This window comes from Mustela putorius, unplaced genomic scaffold, assembly GCF_011764305.1.
Source record: "Mustela putorius furo isolate JIRA1106 unplaced genomic scaffold, ASM1176430v1.1 tig00000873_pilon_pilon_pilon, whole genome shotgun sequence".
Classification (NCBI taxonomy): Eukaryota; Metazoa; Chordata; class Mammalia; order Carnivora; family Mustelidae; genus Mustela; species Mustela putorius.
In genome coordinates this window covers 2322085-2339773 of record NW_025421504.1, presented here as the reverse complement: position 1 = coordinate 2339773, position 17689 = coordinate 2322085, and the positions used below count along the sequence as shown (strand labels likewise).

Here is a 17689-nt window from a genome sequence, read left to right as displayed (position 1 = left end):
GCCCCGGAACCCGAAATCCGCGTGTCCTCACCTTGTTGAGTTTAACTTCCCTCCCAGCGTGGGCACGGAAATGATCTCATATTGCAAATAATTTTACATGAAAAGACACTCCCTGTAAGTCTTTTATTGCTTAAAATTTGTAAGCAATAAATAAATTCGCTCTTGTGGTTCGAAATTTTATAAAAATCGTGCAGAGTTGGCAGTGGACGTGCCCTTCCCGACGCCTCCCCGCCCCGCCCCCATACCCCCCAAGAAGTTGTCCTGGGCGGTTTGGCAGTGCCTCCCGAGCCCCGCGCACGTGGCTACATACAGCTGAAGGGCACTGTTCATGTCATTTTGGGATAATGGCACATTTAAAAGAGGACAGATAGCCTTTATCAGATAGCCTTTATCTCCCATTCGGCCTGACCTGCTGCAGTCCAGTCGATGGCTCTTCTCTGCGACACTCAGTTTTACTCAAGGAGACTTGAGGAAGGGGCCCTGCCCATGGGCAGACGGGGAGCTCGCAGGAGATCTCAGCTGCGCACAGGGGCCGGGGCACGGCACAGACCGTGCACGGCTCCGGGAGGCGCAGAACAGTGCTGGGAGCAGTGGGGCCGGGGAGGGGGGGCAAGCTGGCTGGTCTTGGGGGGTCTCCGGGGGAAGGGCAGAGCCTGACCAGGTGCAGGACGTGTGCGGGAAGAGAAGAAAGCCAGAAGGGCAGGTCAGAGTCCCTCCGAGAAGGACCCCGGCATTGGATTTAGAAACGGGTTGCCCCAAAGATCTGAAGGCGAGATCTCAAGCAAATGTGGATACACTCAACGTGGTCCATCCACGCACAGAATATTACTGGTTCTTAGAAAGGAAGGACCTTGAGGTCCTTAACAAGGATAGACCTTGAGGACCCTGAGGCGTTCACCCAAGGACAAAGAGTGTGGGATCCCCTTCCTGTGAGGTCCCTAGAGGAGTCAAATTCCTAGAAACAGAAAAATTGGTGGGGGTGGGGGCTGGCGGAGGGGAAGTGGAAGTCAGCGTTTAACGGGGACGGAGCTTCGGTTTGGGAAGATGACGTTCTGGAGGTGGACAGCGGTGGCCGCAGGACAGCGTCAGTGGCTCACTCGAACTCGGCTACAGAGGTTCAAGGTACCTCATGGGTGTTTTTAAAAAGATTTATTTCTTTCCTTGGGAGAGAGCGAGGGCATGAGTGGGAGGGGCAGAGGGAGAGGGAGAATCCGCAGTCACCGCGCCCAGTACTGAGCCCAGCAAGGGGCTCGACCCCACCACCCTGAGATCAGGACCTGAGCGGAAACCAAGAGCCGGAGGCAAAACCAACGGCACCACCCAGATGCCCCTGTCACGTGTATTTTAGAAGGCAGAGGCGGGGGAGGGGCAGGCGAAGCAGGAGGAGGAGGCGGAGGGGGGGAGGGGAGGAAACAGGTTACTGCTCTGGAGCCTCTGTTGCCCTCAGCTGACGCGTATCTTCCGGCCTTTCCTATCTTTCCCGCTCGAGTCTGCAGGACGCACGCCCAGGTGGGCTGCGGGGCCCGGCGGCCGGGGAGCCTGGGGGAGCCTGGGGGAGCCTGGGGGAGCCTGGGGCAGCCTGGGGGAGCCTGGGGGAGCCTGGGGGAGCCTGGGGCAGCCTGGGGGAGCCTGGAGCCCGGCAAAGAGCCGGGCGGGGCTGGGGCAGCTCTGCTCACCTGGGCTGTCCAGCAGCTGCTTTGCCTCACCCTGCGGATGATGACGCGTCTGTGAAACCCGTTCGGGAACATTCAAAAAGTGGGTAGAAGGCTGGCCGTCCTGCTTTCAAAGTGTGTCCGTGTCCCCTCCCTTGCTTGGCCCAGGTCCCTCCGCTGAGCAGGGGTGGGGCGGGAAGACCGTGGAAAAAGGCCACCGCTTTAGTTCGCGCTGTCCCCGTGCCGGCGGTGGCCCTGAGAGAGAGAAGGGGCTCGCTCCTGGCAGGGCCCCCAAACACCCAGGAGACACCCCACCCCGGCTGCGGTCCGCACGGCTTCCCCTCCCCCCTCCCTCCCGGCAGGGCTTCGGGTTCTGGGAAAGCAGGTTTTGCTCGACTCTCCCTTCGGATTTGGTAAAGGCCGTGTGAAGAAAGCCCGCCTTCGGGCTTCGCGGGAGACGGAACCACCCGGCTCTGAGGTTCTGCCATCGGCCGGGTGGCAGCGCCAGCCACGCCCGCCCCGCACTGGGTGCCAGCTGGCAGCGAGGGGAGCCGGGGACCTGGCCTCCAGCGGGTTCCTGCTCGCCCGGCCGGGCAGCTCCACCCGTGGCACAAGCCCGCAGACACCCCAGGCCACAGCCAACAGCCCCAAACCTGCGCCGGCAGCCCAGGGACCACGTCCCCGCTGCCCCAAGCACACACGCAGTTTCTGGGAAAGGACCACGGCGCAGGGCAGGACTGTCACGGGGTCTGCCTAGCAGAGCCCCTGGGTTCCAGGGTGACACAGGCCTCTCTGGGTCACGGGGACGCTCGTCCTGGCCCTCCCAGCGTCTGCCTGTCCCAGTCAGGGTGTGGGGACACCGCGCAGTGAGAGCCACTGGCTGGCGGGCACTGGCTGCTGGCCCCACGGTGCTGGGCACCCCCGCATGCTGCCCCGCGCCCAGGACAACCCGCGACCTCCCGCACCCCAGCTCTTCCTTCCCAGACAAAGCCAAGAGAAGGAGGTAAAATCACTGACAGAAACTCAGCGGTCTTGGTTCTAAAGAGTTACCCAGGACCCTCCTGCTGTGTCATGGGCACGCCCACTTCTCAGATTTGGAAACCGAGGCCAGGGAGTCCTAGCCCCTTCTCCAGGCCTCCATGATCTGCCGCAGAAGACGCACCCTCACCCTCCATCATAGGTCAAGCATCCCGGGATTCTCGCGTGCGGCTTTCAGCGGGGCCGACCCAAAGTGCAGCCAGCACAGCGTCGCACACAAGTGTGTTCACAGGGCGTGAGCGAGTGCACCAGGCACGTGTGGGGCATGCCGACGTTCTTCCAGCCAAGGACAAGCTGAGGGGAAGGCCTCCCTCTTGCCAGTACAGCGCCCGGCGGGCCTGGGACCAATCCTGGGTTGGCCTCGGTCCCCTCATCTGTAAAGCGGGCTGGGGGAGACCGCGGCGCAGGGCTGCGTGGACACTGCCATTCCGTCCGCTCTTCAGTGCGGCTGCCGGGCCCGCTGTCTGCGGTCCAGGCAGGACGCCCTCCGCCCTCCGCCCTCCATGGGCCCTGCAACCCTGTATCGTCGCCTTCCCGGTCTGGGCTCCAGAGTGCTGGCCATGCCCGGCCCCCGCTGCCCCCAGCCCTTGGACTCTGCATGCGCGCCCCTCTGCACACCTCTCCTCTCTCCAGGGAGCCCCGCCAAGCCCTCCGGGGAGGCTTGGGGTCTTCGGACGGAGACCTTTCTGTCCCCTTTTCCCTATACCCGGACTGGGGGTGGGGGTGGGGTCGCCAGGGCTGTGTCCGGAGGAGAGGCCGGCCCGAGGGGTCTCTGACTCCCCTGACAGGGACCCGCCTTCCCGGAGTCCTCGGCCCTTCCCTGAGTCCCTTCTCGGCACGTGCGCCTCCCTGGGACGTGTCCTGGCTCCCAGCAGCGACGGTGTCTGTGCCCAGCAGGGCCCAGCATGAGGGAGGATGTGCACAGGTGACAAAGGAGGCGTCCCCGCCGGCCTCCTCCTCCCCCTCTGTGCGTCAGAGCGACGGAGCACACAGCGGCTGGACCCCGAGAACTGAGACCCCGTCAGGCTCTCAGGCTCTGGCCGTTTCTAGAAGGCGCACTAAGCTGACTATTCCAAGCAAAACCGAAGGCACGTCCGCCGTAATTGACACCACACACACGTGCGCACAGACACACACGCACGCACACAGACAGCGTGCGATCAATCCAGCCGCGGCGCTGGGCTCTGTCTGGTTTCCGCTGACCGCGCAGCCGTGGGGCCCGCGCGGGGGTGTGCTGGCAGAGCCCAGCCGGGCGGGGCACAGGGAGGACAGTCGGTGTCACCTCCCCAACGGCCAGCCAGGGCACGAGGCCTGGGTGACCGGCCCCTTGCACCGCCCGTGGGAGCCTGACAAGCTTTCCGGAGACCTCGCTGCCCCAGAGCACCCCAGGGACCCGTCCCCCAGGGCTAAGAGAGTCGTTTCTGATGTGATTGCAGATTTTCAGAGCGGAGGCCCGGCGGTCTGCGGCTCTGGTCTCTAGAACTTGCCGCGGCCAATCTGGCTCTCCCGCCTAGAGGGACAGGGGAGCCGCAGGCCGAGGAACGACAGGCCGAGCGGGGCATAAATCACAGGTCAGGCGCTGCTCCGAGCCAGGAGGGCAGCGTCTCAGCCTGGCGACTACCTCCGTCTCTCTGTCCCTGACATCACGTGAGCGCGCAGGGCTAATTATGAAAGGCGTAAATCACAGGGAGGAAGGGAACCGGCCCATTATTCAGGTTTATTACCAACACAATTTAGGAAAAGATAACCAGGCCAGGCCTTGCTTCTTCTCTGCCGCCGACCGGGGGGGAGCGGGGCTGGGCTGGCCATGCTTGCATTTTTGCCCGAGTTCAATAGAAAGACGCCATCCGATTTCTAAGCAGAATTAAGAAAAATGCCATTTAAACGGCCCGGCGGCTTTCACGAGTTCCTGATTTCCCCGTGTCTGATGCATTAGGCTGTCACACAGGTAGACTCGGGGTGTGCGCGGGACAGCGCGCGGGGCCGTCCCCACTTAACGTCGTTATGCGGTATTATTCACGACGGGCTGGAGACACGGACGGCAGCCATCATGTGTTGTTCTCTTTCCCTTAAGGCATTTGCAGATACGCTTGGAGGCTAAGGGACGCTGGGTACATCTAATAAATAAGGCAGAATAATTAATAGCCCCGGCAGTCTGGAGACCACGCCCGGCTGCTCCCAAACCAGGCGTTTGAGGACCTGGTGCTCCGCTTCATTCCTGGCCGACCCCATCCTCGAATCAGACTTGACCGAGACAGGAAGAGGAAGCAGATCTCTCTGACCCCCAAAAGAACGAAAAGCAGAGATACACATTTTTTTCCCCCTCCCGGATTTTACAGGAATTAGCACAGGAGAGCAAATGAGAGCGTTCCAGAGCCAAGTGCGCACGTGAGCTGTGTGCCCTCAGCCCGCTCGTGGTCACACCTGGGAAGCTGTGCATGCCCGAGGAAAAGAAGGAGGGACACAGCTCTGGCAAGAGCCCGACCCCGGCAGAGGCCAGGCTCCGGGGCCACGCTGGCAAGACCTCTGGGCTGGCAGAGAAAAGCAGTGGATGTGCACCTGTGGCGGGACCCAGCTCCCAGCCTTGGGGGATGGGGTGGGCACCCGTAGGCCCAGCCCAGCTAACCTGCCAGCCTTGGGACCCCTTCAGGACAAAGCTGGGACCAACACCAACAATGTGATGCTGGGGGAGGCCGGAGAGGCCGGAGCAGCACCACGTGTCCGGGGGCGGCAGGAAGCGCGGCGCGGCTCCTTACCCCGCAGGTTCTGCAGTGCAATAAACAGGTACTACATTGGCCTCGTGTCATTTTTCTGCAAAAATGTCTGGAATTCGGGGGGGGGGTGTGCCTGGGGGGCTCAGTCAGTTATCTGTCCGATTCCTGATTCCAGTTCAGGTCATGAGCTCACGGTGATGGGATCGAGCCGCACGTCCAGCTCTGTGTCCAGTGCCCAGCCTGCTTATGATTCTCTCTCCCTCTCTGTCCTGCTTGCTCTCACTCTCTCAGATAAATAAATAAAACCTTTCAAAAAATGCCTGGCATGGGTCACCAGCCCTAGAAAGCCCCGCTTCCAGTCTGCTGGGCCCCAGATCACACAGGTCTTACGTCTTAGCAGGAGCAGGAAGGAAGGGGCCCCGGTGTCCTTTGTACACCTGTTCTGGGAACTTCTCCCACGCACCAGGAAGCCCGCCCCAGACTCAGAAGCAGCAGAGGAAGAGCCCAGACGAAGTAACGGGCCGACCAAGTCGCCAAGTAACAAGGAGCAGACTCTGGGTGGGGTCGACCCTTGACGCCGTGCATGGGCGCTCCGGGAACCACAGCCTGGGGCTGACGAGGTCAACAAGTGATTCACTGTGGGTCCTGTACTACACCAAACACAGGAAACCCTCAGGCGTGCCTGACCCCGTGGTCCCCTGGTCTCCCCAGCCTAGACCCTCTAGCTCCAGGCCAGGGCGCCACCGGCGGCAGGCGTGTGGTTTCTAGGGACCCCTGTGGTGCCCCGCCACACCCCAGCCCCCGGCTCTGCAGAAACCGAGGCCTCACCACCCAGGCTGGTGGTTTCCCGACATTTTCGGTGATGTTCCTCTAGGCGATTTAAAAATGGAATGAATACTAATAATAATTTGACTAAATTTAGGTGTTCCCCTTAGGCATCTGATTAAATTTCATGAACTCCTTTTTTTTCAGGCTTTCAGCCCAAATTCATCTTCTCTCTGGGCTTCACGGCAAGGACTCCTTGACCACCCTATGTGTCAGCGAGCTCCGCCTGGCGGGCTGGAACACCTTTCCCAAAGTGGCAAGACCAGCGGAGGAGGTTTATGGGGGATGGATCGGGGGCGTCTGGAGGCCAGCTTGTCCAGAGAAGGAGCCCGGGGTCACAGAAGTGCCTCAAAGACCACGAGGCTGACCAACTCGCTTTCCTACATGGGCACCGAGGCCCAGGGCATGAAGGGACCCACTGAGAAACAACCAGCGGGGGAGGAAGAGCGGAGCTTGAGCCGGAACATTCTGGATGCGGAGCTCGGGCTCGGTGCCACTCCCCGCGTCTCCTTCCCACATCCGAGGTTGGTGTAAACCATGTCTGGGAGCCCCTGCGGCAGAGACAGCCGCCCGGGCTGCGGGGCCAAAACACGCCGTGCCCCCCACGCAGAACGGTGCCCCGGGGACTCGACCGCACCCCACCGGAACCAGCAAGTCACGGTAACCACCAATAAAATCACAGCCTCCTTCGGTAGGGCTGCTGTTTACCATCACGGAAATCCCGGCCCCGAGGTGGACGCCGCAAACCTGAACTTCGCACCCAGCCCCTCGCCGCGGCTGACGTCCGGCACCAATCTTGTCTTTTGGTTCCTCCCGCCTTCCCGACGACGCCCCCCACTCCCCTCCGGTTTCTCATCCCCTGGGCCCGGTTCCTGGCCCCGAGCCACTGTTTGGCGGGGCTGAGGGTGTTTAAGGCAAACCGGCATCGGGACATCGGCCGACAGAGTATTCTTAGAGCGAAATGTCTATTCACGGACCCGGGGAGCTTGGAAAGGCCGGTCGTGGGGGCGGGGGGCACCCTCCGCCCGCCGGCCGCAGCGCCCCGCGCCCTCCGAGGTCGGGCGGAGGGTGCGAGGGGTAGAGACGCGGGGACGCCATGCGTGCAGACCCCAGACGGTCTCCTGCGGCCTCCTGGTCTCCCCGAAAACTCTTCCAAAAGGGTTCGCGAGGAGGTTTGGGGGACCTCCCCGCAAGGGCTAAGCGCATTGGCTCTGTGATGTGCTCTTCCATACAAACCACAGAGACCCCAGGAGAAACTGGGCCAATGTCCTTTCAGAGAAGAAACGGCGCGCATAAGCCCACAGAAACCCACTCGAAGGCGTCCGTCACCCAGGAACGCCAGTGAACGCGGCTTTTAGCGCCTTCACCGGCGCTGGAGCTATTTCCAAACAGGGGGAAAGCGATGCTGGGAGGTCGGCCGTCAAGCGGGGTCTCCTCCTGCCCGAGGCACAGTGAACCGGCAGATCCCGAGCCCTCCGAGAGTCCTTTCATGCCAAGAGGAATGTGCTTGCTACAGATTCAGACACTCAGACGCGCGTAGCGCAAAATCACGAGGTTTCCCGTTCCCTCGCCAGCCCCAGCCCAGAGCCAATCCTGCGCCTGCACGGAAAGCCAGTGGGGCGGGGGGCACTCCGGGGCACACGCACAGCACACGGACACGCTGGGGCAAACAGGGTCACGCAGTCGGCATCGTGTTCAGCCGGACGTTTTCCGTCACCCTGCAGGAGGCCTTTGTCCCCTCCGCACGGCGCCCACCACACCTCTTCCTGAGGACGGCTCCGGGCGCCGCGTATGCAGACAGTGTCTATAGACAAAGACTTGGGACGTCTTCCTCTTTTTTTTTTTTTCTGGAAAGATAAATAATACCACAGGGCCTTTCAGGGCACACGCCTGTGTGCACACACGTGTCTGCATTCAACCTTGTGCGTACACACAAAGAGACACGGAGGCTGTGTGCACGTGTGCGTGGCACACACACCTGTCGGTTTGTCCCCCCCACCAAGGCTCAGGCCTGTGAAGCAGCAGCGGGCAAGGTGTCCCGCGTCCCGAGAGCTGAAAGTGCTCCCCTCCGAGTCTGTTCCCGGGAGCCGCTGGCGCGCGGAGTCCGGACGCGTTTCTCGCAGGACCCCGGAGCGCCAGAGACAAGGGAACGTCCGTAGAGGCGTTCGGTGGAGGGAAGTGTCGCACATCTACCCCAACGGGTCTTGTGCAGGCGTTAAAAATTACTGCCGTTGGGGCGCCTGGGTGGCTCAGTGGGTTGAGCCGCTGCCTTCGGCTCAGGTCATGATCTCAGGGTCCTGGGATCGAGTCCCGCATTGGGCTCTCTGCTCAGCAGGGAGCCTGCTTCCCTCTCTCTCTCTCTGCCTGCCTCTCTGTCTGCTTGTGATCTCTGTCTGTCAAATCAACAAATAAAATCTTAAAAAAAAAAAAAAAAAAAAAAAAAAAACTGCCGTTAAGGAGACGCGGAGCCGGGAGGAGGTGGAAACGGCAGGACGGAGCCCGTGCCGTCCTGGGGCGGGAGCAGGGCGGGCCCACCGCGGGGGAAGACCGCCGGCACATCGCATGGTGTGAGGCCGCGTGTGCCCCCCCCAGGGGTCTGCTCCCCACGCCGCGGACGGACGCGGAACTGCCAGGACAGCGCTGTTCCTGGAGAAAAACCCCAAAGACAAACCAGACGGGGATGGACATGTGCGCGACCAGAGACAGGCGAAGCCTGGAGGCCAGCACTGCCGTCCATACAGACGACCACAGGCATGACCGAGATGCAGAGCTGGGTCACACGGGACTGCAGAGGACGGCGGCTTTTTGTAACGCTCAAAACCAGACGCACGGCAGGGGATGCTGTCGGCAGCGGCGCACCTACGTGGACAGCCCCCCGCGGAGGAGCAAGGAGACCACGCACTCCGCGTCCCAAGGCGGCTCCTTCCAGACACCGCGGGAGACCCCAGGGGCTCCGGTCCACGCGGCTGCGGGAAGACGGGGCTCATTCTACAATGCTGCACCTTCACACATGTCCCAAGTGCTTTTTGCACGTATCCCATATAACAGGATTTTAAATTATTTTTCTTAAGTCAAGAAACCAGATTTTCCAAATAGCATGTGCGTGACTCTGTGAGGTAAGGCAGGCGTCGCACACACACGGATAAGAAATAAAGGCAGGAGGAAACACACCAGTGTCACCGAGGGCCACCGCGCTGGGCGGCCGGTCCTAGCCAAGCTCTCCCCCCTCTTCCGAAATCACTTTGGCAAGCACGTGTGACTTTTATAATTACGAAAGAAAACAAAATCCCTCCAAATCCCGAAAAACATCAAGGGCAAAGAAACCCAAACAAACAAACAGAAAACCCAAACAAAGTAAAAACCTACCCTCTGCACACAAAAAACTGACCTTGAGCATCAACCCGTAGGTTCAACAGCGAAATAAAGCGTGAAGGTCAAACGACCAGCCCCAAGCCAGTACTTGGGCCGTACGGAAAACGGGCTGTCCAGATGCCCCGCCTCACCTTTCTGGGCCCCCCGCTCCCACTCAGCCCGCCCGCCAAGCCATTCTTTGCCTTCAGACACCGGTACCCACACCGGCCTCCTGGCCCCTCAGGACGTGGACAAGGTCCAGGCGTACTACTGTCCGCTTCCCGGGGCTGCCGGAACAGATCACCGCCAACTCGATGCCCTTAAGACAACGGGAGTGTACTCTCGCGGCCCTGCAGGCCAGCACCCGGAAATCGAGGGGTCCAGAGGCCCACGCTCCCTCCGAAGGCAGGAAGGAAGAATCCTGCCTTGCCTCTCCCGGCGTCTTGGGGCTGTGGCCACCTCCGCGTCCTCGGCTTGTCGCACCTCCCTCCCGCCCGCTGCCTCTGTCCTCACAAGACCTGCTCCCCGGGGTCTGTCTGTGGCCTCTTCTGTCTCTTACAAAGACACTCCCCCACCCCGGTGCCCACCCTCACCCCACGTGGACTCGACTAGACCCTTACGTGGGCTAAGACCCTCTGAGTAAGGTCGCATCCGAGGTTTTGGGTGGACATGAATTTGGGGAGAACGCTACTCAACCCACTAGAGACGCAGTCCCCAGCAAGCGGAGACACATTCAAGCCTTGGCTGCTACAGGGAGGCAGAGCCGTGTGCAGGCGGGGAGGGGCGGGGTGGTGCGGGAGAGCCATGCCGAGGCCGGGTGGGCTGCTCAGGGGACAGTCCCTGCCCGTCCTGTCTCACAGGGGCCCGTGCTTGGGGACACGCCCAGTCCTTCTCGTGGGCCATGCTTGCTCCCCCGCTCTGCCCGCCCCGGGCAGCGCCGGTTCCAGCCCTGCGGCCCTGGTGCCGTGTGGGCCCCGGGGAGGGGCGATGCCAGCCGGCCGGGACTGCCCTCGCCCTGCGGCGGCCGCTCTCCGGTGAGACCTCCTCCATTTGCTCTCCGACGCGCATTTCCCATCGTAAACTGTGCTAAATGCTATTTAGTAGCTAATTAACTTTCTGTGTGAAGACCTCTCTAATTGCACACTCCCCCCTCCGCCCGGGTCCTCGGGGGAGGCGGGGCTGTCCTGGACATTTGTTCTGCCGGCTCTCACCTCCCAGGCACAACCTCCAGCCCGACAGCGGACTGCCAATCACGGCCGCAGAGGTCAAGGGGGACCAAATTAGGAGCCTCTGTTACCGCCAGACTTGCCTGGCGAAGCTTGATTTAAATAGAAAGCAAAAAGGTTATGGAAAATAATTTTTCCCACTGCAACTCTCTGCCAGGCAGCAGACGGGGTGCCGTGCCCTGCTCCCTGCAGCGGCTGATTTCTCCCGTGAAATGTTCTGACTGGAGTCTGTTTCTATTTTGACTGCGCTGGCGTCTGCCATCCATCAAACGGAGAGATAATCAGAAAATAAAAGTGTTTGATTAACACTCGTAGAAATCGCGGCAGCGCCGCTTACCTCACGGCCCCGAGGCATCTGCCCACGGGGGGTCAAACGCCACTGCCCATGTTAGTCCCTGGCCTCAGACCTGGTCTTTCTAGGACGTGCCGGGCGCAGGGTCTCCATTGCCCATCTATGCTCAGTTCGTAAACCAGGCCGTCCTCCAGGAGAGAAGTCCGACCCACACGGAAGCTTCTGGTGGGCACCAACATGGCTTCAAATCAGGGCTCAAGAGCAGACATCTCGGGCGTCTGCGGGGCTCCATGGGTTAAAGCCTCTGCCTTCGGCTCAGGTCATGATCCCGAGGTCCTGGGATCGAGCCCCGCATAGGGCTCTCTGCTCAGCGGGGAGCCTGCTTCCCCCGCCACCCCCGCCCCCCGCCAGCCTCTCTGCCTGCTTGTGATCTCTGTCTGTCAAATAAATAAATAAAAACTTAAAAAAAAAAAAGCAAACATCTCAGTCCTGCATCCCCCCATCACCCTGGTGGTGGCCCAGCCCCCAGGACAGGTTCAGGAGCCCCCACTTGCAGGGTTTCCTTGTGGAGTCTCCCTACCCCAAGACCTCCACGGGCAGAGACAGAACAGAAGGGGACATGGGCTTCCCCTGACAAAGGCATGTCCCATCCTGGAAGGCAAAGCTTAGGAGGATGAACGGGGGTGGGGGGGGCAGGCTGTCACCCCAGGATTCCCGAGACGCCCCATCCTTTGCCTCTTATTGAAGGGCAGGGCCACCCCCGGGACTGGATGGATTTAATCTTGGAAACCAAAACCCCAGCAGGGGTTTCCCTCCAGGAGCAGAGGCTCAGCCATCCTGACCCTGCAGGGGTGTAGTTGAGCCCTGTGTTCTGCGAGTTTCATGGGACATGTCACCGCTGGTGGAGTGAGAAGCCTGCAGCCAGACTGGTGTTTGAGGCTCTCCCCTGGGCAGGCAGGGCAGCGCGGGGACGGGGCGGCGGCGGGGGGCGCTGGGGATGCCATGGCGGCATCGGTCCCGACCCAGAGGACAATCTGGAGTAGTGGTCAGCGGCACGTTCTCGCCCTGTGGTCTCTGCTGTCCCCCAGCGCCCTTGGAACAAAGCCCCCCATGATATATTCTGTTTCTGCAGAAGGTTCTGGATGTGAGCGGGGCCCAGGCATCTCTAATGCGGGCAACAGAAGGACAGGACCAGGTCCACCATGGGGATGTGGCCAGTGTCATCGCCCAAGGCAGAACCTGGCCTCCAGCCCGGACATCCTCCCAGGTCAGGACCCCAGCCCCAGCCGGCACCGGGCATTGTCCCAGAACATCGGTGTGGGTGCCCGTGAGCAACAAACTCTTCTTTAAGGAGTTTATTTTTAAAAGAGAATAAAAAGGAGCCGGAATGTGCCTGGCGATGGAGGACCAGCCCCGCGCCTCCCGCCCCTGGAGGGCATCCCTGGGAAGCGCGCTTCCCTTCCAGCGCTGGGACCGTGGCCTCACCCCCGGGGAGCCCACTGAGGTCCCATAGGAGAGACGCAGGGGAATATCTTAAACTTGGGAAAACTAGTCCAGCCATTCTGAAAGTGATTTAAAACAAAACAAAAAAAACAAAACGAAACAAACAAAAACACAGAAAAAACTAAAAAGGAGAGAACAGGAGGACACTGAATATTTTGTTAAACCTCAGACGATGTATGTTCAAGCTTTCTCCCTGAAACGCCGCGTTTGCGTGTATGTGCGTCTGTGCACACACATGTGCCCATGTACGTAATGTGTGCCGCAGGAGTATGCATACGTGTGCACACGTGTGCGTGGACGTGTCATGGGCTTGTGTGTGCCTACGCATGTCTGTGTGCCTCTGTGCATCTGAACACGCGCACGTGTGCTCTTTGTGCCTCGTGCGTCTGCGGGCGCCTGCACGTGCGCTGTGCCGTGGGTACATGCTCGTGTACATGTGCAGAGGTGTGGGTTTTAAGCCGGTATTTCCTGTTCTTGCCCAGGCCCATGCCGACCTTCAGTAACAAAAGGACCAGAACTTGCCCTGGGGATCGCACCCCAGGCACAAGGATTAGGAAAGAGGGGAAGGTATCACACCCACGCAGAAATCGTTCCATTTATTTACTTTGAGGATTTTCCCCGAATCTGCCAGGGAGATGCTATCCTGGCCACCAGCCCTGGGCTCCCCAGCAAGCGGGCATTTGCCCCGTCTTGTATGGTCTTTCCAAAGTCCTCAAACAAAGCCGCCCTGGCCGGAGAGGTCACACGAGCTGATGGACCCGACTCCAGGCTGCAGCCACGGCTGTGGCCAATTTGCCCAAACTGGACATAGTGTCCCTTTGTCCAATGCAGATGCATTGAACCCAAACCCGCAGTCAGCTCCAGCAGGCATGTTCCCAAGGGGCGTGGTGGGCACGACTGGGAAGGGGAATCCTGGCCACGGAGCTGCCCAAAGGTCAGACAAGGCTCGGGGGCGCCCTGCTCCACCAGCCGGGGCTTCTCCTGGTGAATCGAAATCCCATGCCACGAACCAATCCCAGCACAGAGGGAACAAAACCCGAATCATTAACTTCAGGGAGAAGGGTATTTTTCTGGAAGGTTCTATGCATGGGATATTGGTCCCTTGATTGGCAATGAGCGGCAAAGCAAAACTCAGTGGCCCCCTGCTTGTTTTGTTGGTTAAAGCCTCAAAAAACCAAGGCCCAATTCTGCCCAGTACAGTGGAGCCTGTCCTAGCCAGTTCTGCTGAGAGCCCTGGGCTTGGCCGTGACTCCCCGGTCCCCGTCAGGCCGGCTGTTGCCTCTGCAGCCCAACCCCCGCTGCCCTCTCGTGCCAGGCTCTTTCTGGGGACTCAGACCCCTCAGTCCTGCCAAGGAGAAGCCTTTCAATCAGGAAAGAAAGAAAATATTTCCCCAAAGGATGTTCTTAAATTGGAAAAAAAAAAAAGGCACGGAGGGGTCAGTGGGACGTCTCTCTACTGTCCATCATACAAAGTCGAACTTGGTGTTTTGAAAGGCCAAGGCGCACTGACCCGGCAATCTCACTCGCTGACGGGATTCCAGGGGGCCCTGAGGGCACCCAGATGTGGGGGGCGACTTAAGACCCTGACCAGCAGCACTGTCTTCCCTTGGTGGAAAAGCCCCGAAGCCAGGAACAAATTTTGCCCATTACAGAACCAGAGAGGTGGCCTGAGCTGAGTCCCTGCCGGGGACAGGCCACCGCATATGGGTCATCACCCGGGAGGTGGTTAAAATGCCCAAAGCCTCCTTAACTGGTTCCCTACCGGTCTAGGGAGCAAGGGTGTGGGAGCCTGCCTGCTCTGTCCTCTCTAGAAATGTGGCCTTGAGCAAGCCACCTTTCTGTTCCAAGCCTGGGTGACAGAGAGCCCCCCAGTGAAGCGTGGTGTTGGTTGAGCTCAAGGGTGAAAAGACACGGGCTTTTGTGCCCGCCATAAAGTCCTAATAAGGGCTCGTGTCTTTTCCCTCCCCAAATGCTCCGAGGCTAAGGGCCTTTGCTGAGTTCAGAACTGTTCAAAGGCCCCGTGGTCCCCTGTGAGCGAGTCTGAGCAGGCTCGGTCCACAGGACGGCCCTGCACGGCAGAGACAAGAGGTGCTGAGTCACCACGGGGTCGGGCTCCCAGCCAGGCCGGCCCCTGAGCCAGGCGTGGGCCCCGGGGACGGCCTGAGGTCCGCCGTAGGGGCCCCTGAGAGGTCAGGGACGCTGGCCTTTTCAGGGTAAGTTATGATAGAACTTGAACACCTGCCAGACCCAGAGGTTGCACCACGCGGCGGCCGTTTCTGGACCCTCCTACGGTCCTGGGGAGGGTGGTGGTTATGTTAGGGAGCCGGCCCCAGGCCTGCGGATACCTCCCTTCTGCCGCGGGGCCCCGTGCCTATGCCCAGAAGGGCCTGCTCAGTTCCCCAGGGTCCAGGAGACCGGGGGAGAATCTATCTTTCAAAGTTCTGGAAAACAGGAAGGCGGTATCGATCCCCTAAATTAATCCTGACGAGGCTCTGGCTTCCTCCTGGTCTTCCTGCCCGGCGGAGAGAGTTTTCCGGAAGAACCAGCTTCCTGGGCCCGGCTCTGGTTTTACTCTGAGCCGCTTTGATGAGGACCGAACAAGCCGTGTTGAGAGCTGGCGGCTGTCTCCCAGGGTGGGCCCCGCCAGCCAGAGGAGTCCTGGGGTCGAGGGAGTCTGGGCTACCATCAGCCCTCTGGCTAGGGCACCCCAAAGGCCGTGCCAGGCTCTCCTTCCAGACGGAGCCACACCAGAGCCCACGGCCAGCAGCCTGCGACCTCCCTGAGCCTGAAGTCCAAGGCGACAACCCACGCAAGCTTACAGGATCTCATCGCAAACCCTGGTTCCCAAAAGGCTGGAGAGACGGGCACCCGCGTGGCTTCTCACCGTCCCAGTGGCCCCGCTGTCCCTTCTTCTATTGCGGCCAAATACAACATAAAATTTACCACTTTAGTCATTTTTAAGTGCATGGGTCAGTAGCATTAAGCGCCTTCTCGCTGCTGTGCACCCATCACCACCAGAACGCTGTGGTCTCAAACTGAAACTCTGTCCCCATCCAACACTAACTTCCCCTTCCCCTTCCCGTCCCCAGCCCCTGGCAACCTTGGCTTCAACCCTCTGTCTCTATAAAGGACGACTCCAGGGGGTCAGTGGAAGCCTCCGGTATCTGCCCTTTTGCGAGCGGCTGACCTCGCTGAGCGCGGTGTCCTCTGGGTCCGTCCACGGGGCAGGTGGCCGGATGTCCTTCCTTCCTATGGCTGACCAGCATCCCACCGGGTGGACGGACCACATGAGTTCATCCACCATCCACGGATGGACCTCGGGTGGCTCCCACCTTCTGGCGACCGTGAGGGACGCTGCTGCGAACGTGGGTGCACGTACCCGTTCGAGCCCCTCCTTTCAATTCTTTGGGGGCACCTCACTCCTGGGTCCAACAGCAGCCGGTGCCTCTGCTCTGGGGCCAAGGCCAAGCCCGTCTAGAGCCTGTCTGGTCTCTGGGGAGGCCGTGGTTGGCGTGATGTGGGCTGGGGAACGGTCATGTCGGCGACTCTGCCAACAGCACCCGGAGGAGCCAAGCTCAGTGAGGAGAAGGGAGCGGCTGCAGACAGAGGCCACGGGGAAGGGCAGAACGGGGTCCCAGGGTGGAGGCCGCGGGGCCTGGGTCTGAACTTGCGTCCGCACCCCAGTTCCCTCCCCAACAGCGCGCAGCCCCCTGTGTGACTGGCCGAGCTGGCAGGCGCTGGCCGGTCCCCAGCCACCGAGGAGGGGCTCAGCAAACCGGCAGAGGGGGACAGAGGGGGCCGTAACAAGGAAGGGCTGCCACAAAGGGGAGGGGGGTCCCCCGTGAGGAGGTCCCAGGGCCATCAGCGGAGGACGGGCAGGGCGTGGGGGAGGGGCCGGCCAGGCGGAGGGCGGCGCCGCAGGCAGGGGACACCCGGCTGATCTGGAGGAAGCCTGCCATCTGCTGGGCACACGAAGCGCCACCTCCGGGGAAATGGAGTTTCGGGGGCGGCGCCAGCCCGGTCCTTCCTGGGGTGGGGGGGGAGTCACGCGGCCCTGAGGTCCCCCACAGACCGGATCCTGCGGCCGGGACCGGGCACCCAGGCGGCCTGCTCTGCAGACAACCGGGCCAGTGGCCCTGGGTGCCCACAGCCTCGCCTGTCCCCCGCCAGCCGGGGCTGCCCGGGAAGCGCGCTCCTCACACGCCTGCCCGGGCCCCCCAAGGCGGGCTCTCTGCAGGCCCCCCGGAGCCGGGGGCACACAACGCGCCCTTTCACTCCGGGTGTTTCTGGCGGAGCTGGCGGCCTCCCTGGGGTGCTGGGCTGGCCCCTGGCCCTGCGTGTCACGGCTAGCGGCTTGGAAGCTCAGGGAACTGTCACTCGCAACTACCGTCAGGGAAACTTCTCAGACGTGACACCCACCTTTGTCCTGGGCTCCCACCCGTGGGGGACAGGCTGGGAGCCTCTGTCTGTCCACACGCTCCCATAAGGGGGGGCCACGGCCCCAATCAAATGGGGGCCCCCGGATCACCAGGACGGGGAGTGCGGGGGGCGTGCAGGGACCCCGCTGTCACTCGACACCCTTCCTGGCAGCCCGGCAGCCTGCCAGGCTCGGAGAGAGACCGTAGCCACCAAAAATAATCCTTCCAGTGTTTAAATATTTACAGAAGCAAGACAGACCCTGGCGCGTCTGCCGTCTACAGAGCCTGCACTAGCCACCAGCCCCGGGGCTCCTGGGAGAGGCCACACCGCCCGCCTGCCCCCTCCGCTGGGTCCGGGGTCTGTCTTACCCCACCTCCCTCATGTGTACAGGTCTCCTGCCAGAAGACAGCCACCCTCCCCTCCCCCTTCCAGAACATTCCCCCTTCCAGCTTCTTACTCCCATGTTCCCCGACCCTGGCAGGCACCTCCTTCCTAAGCCCCTTCTGGCTCCAAAGACCCTCAGAGACCCACAGGACAGGCCCCTCTTCCCGAAAGGTCTGCACCTTCTTGGAGGCCAGGGAGCAAAATGGAAGAGCAGAGGTTGTGCCTCTAACCCTGAGCCAGTCCAAGGCCCCCCTCCCAGGACCTAAGGCTGAAATGCGGGGGGAG

The 17689-nt window shown here is 61.2% G+C and overlaps 1 protein-coding gene and 1 long non-coding RNA gene across 6 annotated transcripts in view; one reads left to right on the top strand and one right to left on the bottom strand.

Annotated features, from left to right (window-relative positions):
* The window catches only part of TBC1D16 (TBC1 domain family member 16), a 72976-nt gene that overhangs the window by 28962 nt on the left and 26325 nt on the right, over nt 1-17689 (bottom strand). The window lies entirely within an intron of this gene.
* On the top strand, nt 1266-8532 carry LOC106005471. The gene is made up of 3 exons (XR_006608305.1): nt 1266-1509; nt 1693-5474; nt 5580-8532. It is a non-coding gene; the product is annotated as an uncharacterized LOC106005471 (long non-coding RNA).